The sequence below is a fragment of the Ursus maritimus genome, unplaced genomic scaffold (assembly GCF_017311325.1).
Source record: "Ursus maritimus isolate PB19 unplaced genomic scaffold, ASM1731132v1 scaffold_36, whole genome shotgun sequence".
In the NCBI taxonomy this organism is placed as follows: domain Eukaryota; kingdom Metazoa; phylum Chordata; class Mammalia; order Carnivora; family Ursidae; genus Ursus; species Ursus maritimus.
This window is the reverse complement of record NW_024426230.1, coordinates 6,073,316-6,080,348: the sequence shown is the minus strand read 5'-3', so window position 1 is coordinate 6,080,348 and position 7,033 is coordinate 6,073,316. Positions and strand designations below refer to the sequence as shown.

The 7,033-nt window shown below is 39.3% G+C and overlaps 1 pseudogene; it reads right to left on the bottom strand.

Moving 5' to 3' along the window:
- Positions 1 to 733: 733 nt before the first annotated feature.
- Positions 734 to 5,409, bottom strand: LOC103680910 (annotated as a pseudogene).
- Between the last annotated feature and the right edge of the window lie 1,624 nt (positions 5,410 to 7,033).

Genomic DNA, 7,033 nt, shown 5'->3' with positions numbered 1-7,033 from the left:
CTGAACTCCTCAACTCCTCACCCTTTCCCCTTAACTTTCCCTTGTTTACTATCCACTCAGGTGCTTAAGTCAAAATCTGAGTTTTAAGTAAAAAATCTGGCCTAAGACCACAATTCATATTGGTTATGTGCTTGTTGGAAAAGGATCCTGTACATAGATGGTGACTGAAAAATTTGAGGCTTTTTAAACCTAGCTTATGTACTATGATACAGGAATTTCGATGTTGTATGAAGCACATATGTATAGAAATAGTAAAGAACATTTTATAAGGTATGTGATATTTGGGATGTGCTAAGGGAACTACAGTAGTTTAGCAACCCTTGAGAGTTAGACCTTTTCTATCTTTTGTTTTTCATGCTCAAGCCTATAGAGGTTTGGACTACATGCATTCATCCAAATTTTAATCTGAAGGATGACAATTAGCCATATAGAATTCATCTGTCTATATTTTCTTTTTGTTCCCTCTTTCAAGTTTAATAGAAACAACAAAAGATCAAAAGTGATGCCCCATTACTGTATATATCAGTTGACCTGTCCCATAGCACAGCTCAGGCCACTCTCCTTGGAGGAAGAAAGCTGGCCTCCCCAAGCCCTGCAGCAAAGGCCTGTCCTGTCCTATACCACATCTACACTGAGTCTAGAGTTGTGTGTTTTAAGCATGACCACAATAGTACAAACGAGCTTCTGTCTTCATGGCTGCCCTCTGCAGCCTGGCCCTAAAATGGGCCAGTGCTCACTTCTTCTTGGAGAAATATTCTTTGCTCTTCTGGATATCAGGCTTGATGGTACCACTGCCAGGTTTCCAGCCAGCTGGGCACACTTCCCCATGCTTGTCAGTTAACTGGAAGTCTAAGAGTCTCATCCACAGACTGGCCCACCAAGAGGACATTCACCATGATCTGCTGAAGGATACCTTTATCATCAGTGGTAAAGAGGTCTCTGAACACAATGTCTCCATCAGCCTCTAAGACTCCATAGTCCTGAGTGATGGTACGCTTGGAGTCGGATACCAAGGGCATGTTCGTGGGTCCCAGTCCTCCTTGTTTCTTGGGTGTGTTGGTCTATGCCAGGCAATAGAAATGAGAATCCACAGAAACACCAATCACTTGGCAGTTGAGTTTCTTAAACTCTTCTGCCCTGTCATTGAAAACAAGGATCTCTGCGCGGCACACAAAGATGGAGTGAAGAGGGTAAAAGAAGAATATGATCTATTTTCCTTTGTAGTTAGATAGACTGATGTCCTTGAACTGGCCATCTGGCATAACAACCATGGCTTTGAAGTTGGGGGCAGGATGCCCAACTTTGACATTTCCTGAACATGTCTTGCCATTGGCAGCTCTAAGAGCACTCCAAAGACCAGTCAGGAGGAAGACACTGTCTATATATTTCTTAATGCTTTGGTACTGTTACCAGTAGTAAAGCCCATTATTTTTTCTAGTTGGCACACAACGCCTTTCTTCTCCTCTTCACAGCTTTGTCAAAACCAGACATTATTCTACACTGGCCATGTGTCCAGTCCCACATGAATACTCGAAATCTTGATATTTTATTTTATTTATTTATTTTTTAAAAAATTTTAAATGTTTTTTTATTACATTATGTTAGTCACCATACAGTACATCCCTGGTTTCTGATGTAAAGTTCGATGATTCATTAGTTGCGTATAACACCCAGTGCACCATGCAATACGTGCCCTCCTTACTACCCATCACCAGCCTATCCCATTCCCCCACCCCCTCCCCTCTGAAGCCCTCAGTTTGTTTCTCAGAGTCCATAGTCTCCCATGCTTCACTCCCCCTTCTGATTACCCCCCTTTCTAAATCTTGATATTTTAAATCAAATTTGATCAACTGCTTAGACTTAAGTATCTCCTGTCTCCTAATGTCATTTTTAATATAATTTTTATTTGGATTTTAGTATAACTTTATGATAATTTATGGTTCTCTGAGCTTTAATCCCTGGAAATAATTGCAGGAAAAATTTCTGTGGCTTAAATCTGGAAAATACTCCTTCTGTTGAAGATTTACCCATATATGCTACCATACTGAAAAAGTAAACTTGTGGGAAAATTATACTTGTTAAGCTTGTTTAATCCAGTGGTTGCCCTGTAACTTAAAAAAGTTCACATTTGTCATGCTCTTTACTCTTCAGTTTGAAAGACTTAGAACTTTAAAACTGATACTCACTTTAGTTAATTTCATGAATGCCTTTTCTATAGCACTGACTCAGAGAGGGAATCTTTTATGTGTATACTTTCCACTTGGGTACACTACATAAGAGTCTTTTTTTCTCTTTCTTAAAAAGCTTCCCTAATTGTTCACTATTGCTTTAGATGATTTCTGAAATTCCTTGACAATCAGTCTTAGGTGGGCTTGCTTTCTGAAGGTGAGACTTTCTCCTTTCACTGCCCACATTCAGACATTGCCAGATCTGTCTGTTGTATTTTTTTGACTCTGCTTTTTCCTTTCCTTTTTTACTTTGCAGTCTTTGTCTTGCCAATGCTCTTTCAGCTTAATAGAATATTATTTTTGTGTTCCCACAATGACTTTATAAGAAAATGTATCCATTAGAGGATAGCCGTATACCTCAGAATGTTTCATTTAACAAATTATTTTGCATAGGTTTCCTTTAGCCTGAAATCTCTGCACATCAGATGGGTTCCAAATATCCTTGACTTTCCAGAAATGCCTCAGTTGTATAAAATAAAGCATATAAACAAGCTTACAAGCATGTGCTAACGTAATCACACTGAAGGAAGAATAGTGTTTTGGCAGAAAACTTTTTAATTAGTTGCTTTAGTAAAAACGGCTACAACTCCATCGTCTACTCAGCATAGAAAATGCACTTTGGTCTTTAGGTCAGCTCATACAAGACAATTAACTGGCAGGAAAGTCAGCACTCTTCACTGCATGGATACAACAATATCAGGGAAGTGCTAGAAGAACTTAAACTTCCCTAATGAGCTTCAGGGATTTAATGAGAAGATTTTCTGTTCTTGTATGATTAATATTGCCTGTGATAGAAAGAGGACTTGTCTATGTGCGTGTGTGAAGGAAATTTAGAGCAAAAGGGTTCAAGATAAATGATGAGGAGGAAGTTAAGAAGTGGTTAATCCCTCAGAGCCCAAAGGGGATTAATTATTGATAACCGGTAACCTCCACCAGCATGAGTCGTCTCTCCAAATAGTTATTACAGCCTACAATAAAATAGCAAACAACTCTTTTTAAACGACCAGCAGTTTAACCATTTATTTTCTGAATTTAGTCAACCAAGCAATCTGTGCTGGCAAGCTGTACAAATATGTGAAAATTGTGAACCTATATCATATATTTAAAGGTACTATAATTATTTATAATTGGTCTTAGATTTTTTTCTTTATAAAAATAGACATTGTAAATCACTCAGTCAAAGTGGGTGAACTGACTCTGGGGGTCCATGTGATGCATGTTTGTGTAGGTACAAAGCTCTGTGTGGGGGTGGGTACGATTGGAAAGTCAGTAGATTAGAATGGGATGAAGAAGAAAAAATAAGAAGAGATAGTTCAAAACAGTCACTGATATTAAGTAAAACATTATTAGTATATGTGGGCGTACATAATCACTTTTTTTGCACAAACACAAGTACAGGTCTCCCTTGCTTTCCTAAAGCTCACTTCTGCAAAAGACCTGCGTTCTTACCTGCTTTCACTAACCCCAAAGAAAGGCGAAGAGAATTTTCACTTTTACGCTATGGTGGTTGCTTCTTTGTTTATGTTGTTTCAGCTAATGAACGCTTTCACAGGAGCGCTCTACTCTCAGAGAGAGGGGAAAACCTGTCGTTTTTGAGTTACTGGTTTTCACTATCACTTATGCACTGAAGCAGACCGCACGATGGTAAGAAGTAGTGAGAATTTAGTGAGAGGAAGTGACTGGAAGTAATGAGAAGTAGTGAGGATCTTAAGGATGGTGAGAGAGGTTAGATACACGGAGATGGTCATCATGTTTCACTAGAGGTTAGCCATGGACGTGAGCAAAACCTGGATAGCAGGTTGATGGAGCCTAGGAGACTAGGATGGCTTTTTAAATTCTAACTGGGGAAACAGGAGTTATAGAGAAAAAGGAGTAAGAGCAGACGCAGAAGATGGAGGAGAGAACCATTTTGTTGCTGTTGTCAGCTGTCTCTGAATGTGTGTTGAGGAGGTTTTAATTTCTGCATTTAATTAATTTATTTAAAAAGCAGTTAAATTGGGGCACCTGGGTGGCTCAGTTGGCTAAGTGTCTGTCTTTAGCTCAGGTCATGATCCCAGGGTCCTGGGATCCAGCCCCACATTGGGCTCCCTGCTCAGCAGGGAGTTTGCTTCTCCCTCACCCACTCCTTCGCTTGTGTGCTCTCTCTCAGAATAAATAAAATCTTAAAAAAAAAAAATGAAGACAGGCGCCTGGGTGGCTCAGTTGGTTAAGCGTCTGCCTTTGGCTCAGGTCATGATCCCAGGGTCCTGGGATCGAGTCCCTCATCAGGCTCCTCACTCAACGGGGAGCCTGCTTCTCTCTCTGCTTGCCACTCCCCCTACTTGTGCGCTCTCTCACCCTCTTACTCTCTGATAAATAATAAATAAATAAATAAATAAATAAATAAATAAAATCTTAAAAAAACAAAGATGATACATAGAAAATAAAAAAAAAAAAAAGAAAGAAATGTTTCAATGGCCCACAGGCACACCTCTAACTTTCTGTATTTCAGACCCAATACGGGAGAGTTTGGGGTCCTTATACTGCAGCAAAAATTGGGGTGCATGCAGCCACACTGCCTGTGATGCCTGTGGAATGGATTTGTTGGACCAGGGGTGGTACACCACAAGGGATTGGATCTTATATACACTTTCTCTCCTTTCTTGCTATAAGTACATACGGTACCACTTGGTCTGGTGTACATATTATCTGTTTAAGCAGCCCTGAATATTGCACTGGTCTCTTCCCTGGTGTCACTTATCTACCTTTTAAGCTTGGCTGCATTCATGTTATATTCTATTAAGCATAGTCTGACTACCCGGTGAATGGTGAAACAGAGTTTTTCCTTCTCAAGCTTCAATGAGAATTGTGCCATGGTTTGGAGGTAGGAGGAGAATTAGAAGTCATTAATCATCCATCAATACTGATTACCATTAAGAATGGTTGTTTCAGGTCGATCAGCTTATTGCTGCTTTAATATTTTTCTTAGGTCACAGAACATTGGTCAACCCAGCATCATCAGCTCAGTTGGCTGATTTCTGCCTTCGGTACAAACTTCTTAGATGGACCACACAGCCATTCCTCTCTTGGGTCTCATGGTCTTCCTCTCAAGAATTTTTCCAGGGTAACGGGTGAGTTTCCTCACTGCTCTGGATCTCCGGAGCTCTCTTATTTCACATTTACAGGAATCGCCAATCCACATCCTCTCTTAAGCTCTACTTTCCCCTTATTTATTTATTTTTTTTACATTTGACATTGATTACCATTAAAACTAGAATCTGAATCATTACCAACAAAGATATTACCTATTTTTTCTTGAACCAAAGGGCATAATTTTAAAAACATTCCAGGAAGGCAGGGATGGTACACTGACTCTCTAGTATGGTGAAGAGAGAGGAGAGTAACAAAGGAGTCGTGAATTTTAAAATTATTTAAACATTCATATTCTGCCAAATTTGTATGTAAGTGTGCATGTTACTTTCACCAATTACAGTGATACAAATGGGTCTTAAGAAATAGCAAAAAACTGGGGCGCCTGGGTGGCACAGCGGTTAAGCGTCTGCCTTTGGCTCAGGTCATGATCCCGGTGTTATGGGATCGAGCCCCACATCAGGCTCCTCCACTAGGAGCCTGCTTCTTCCTCTCCCACTCCCCCTGCTTGTGTTCCCTCTCTCGCTGGCTGTCTCTATCTCTGTCAAATAAATAAATAAAATCTTAAAAAAAAAAAAAAAGAAATAGCAAAAAACTATTTTGTCAAATAGGAGTCAGGAGGTATGGAAATTCTCCCCATTTTAAGTGCTCCTGAATTACTGGCCTTTCTGTGGTTGAATTTATATTAACAAAGAGAATTGAATATTAAGGCAATTAATCAGACCGTTCGGCTTAAAAATAGCAATTGAAAAATAAGTGAAATTTCCTACAGAATTCTAGGGTTTGGTCTCAACATGGATAAGATTCATTAGGTAGATGCTTAGCCCTCTTCTTTGCTCTTCAGAAAAGATTTTTCTCTAATTGTCACTGTGTGTAAAGTAAAATGAAAATAGATAATACAAATATTCTGATTGATTAAAATTGTGTCTTCTAAGAAATATGTCAGGATTCAAGAATATCTTATTGCAGTTTGTTTTTTTCTTACTGTTTTTTTTTCAACCACCATCTTCTAATAACTCACAACTGCATTTTTTCTTGTTAGAACATGTCATCCAGCACTTTTTGATTACATGTTCTCAGATAATAGCTGGGGCAGATTGACCAAAGGAGAGCAATTTCTTTAATCAGGATAACATAATGATTCTATCACAAACTTTAGATAGGACTATGGATATCACCATTTTGGGGGGATCTATTAATAGCACTGTATCTGTAGTGGAATTGAAGATAGCACCTTCTTCAGGTCTCAATATAACTCTATAAAAGGCCATAACAATGCCTTTAGAATCAAATCCATTTGCTGTTCTACAGAAAAGCAAGTTTTCTAGTTACTTGGCCATAACCTGAGAACAGGGACTCTGCAAATATTAAGCAGTGGAACGTAGTGAACAGGATCTGAGAATTCTGCCTGGCCAAAGCCAGGGACCTTTAGCTTCTCTCTTGTTTTGAGTCATTTTATGGGCAACAGTTTCTTCACCGATGAAAAGAGGGAGTTGTCCAACACATTCTGGGGTCCTTCCAGTTCTAAAGTTCTTTGGCTTACTTACCTGCAGCCCAAGAGACGCCTTGAATCTGGCTGGTATGTAATAAGTATTTGATGATTATGACCGATGTTTGACTTCCAAGTGCAAAGTAGCACATGCTACATGGAAAGGCCGTGATATCCCAATATTTAT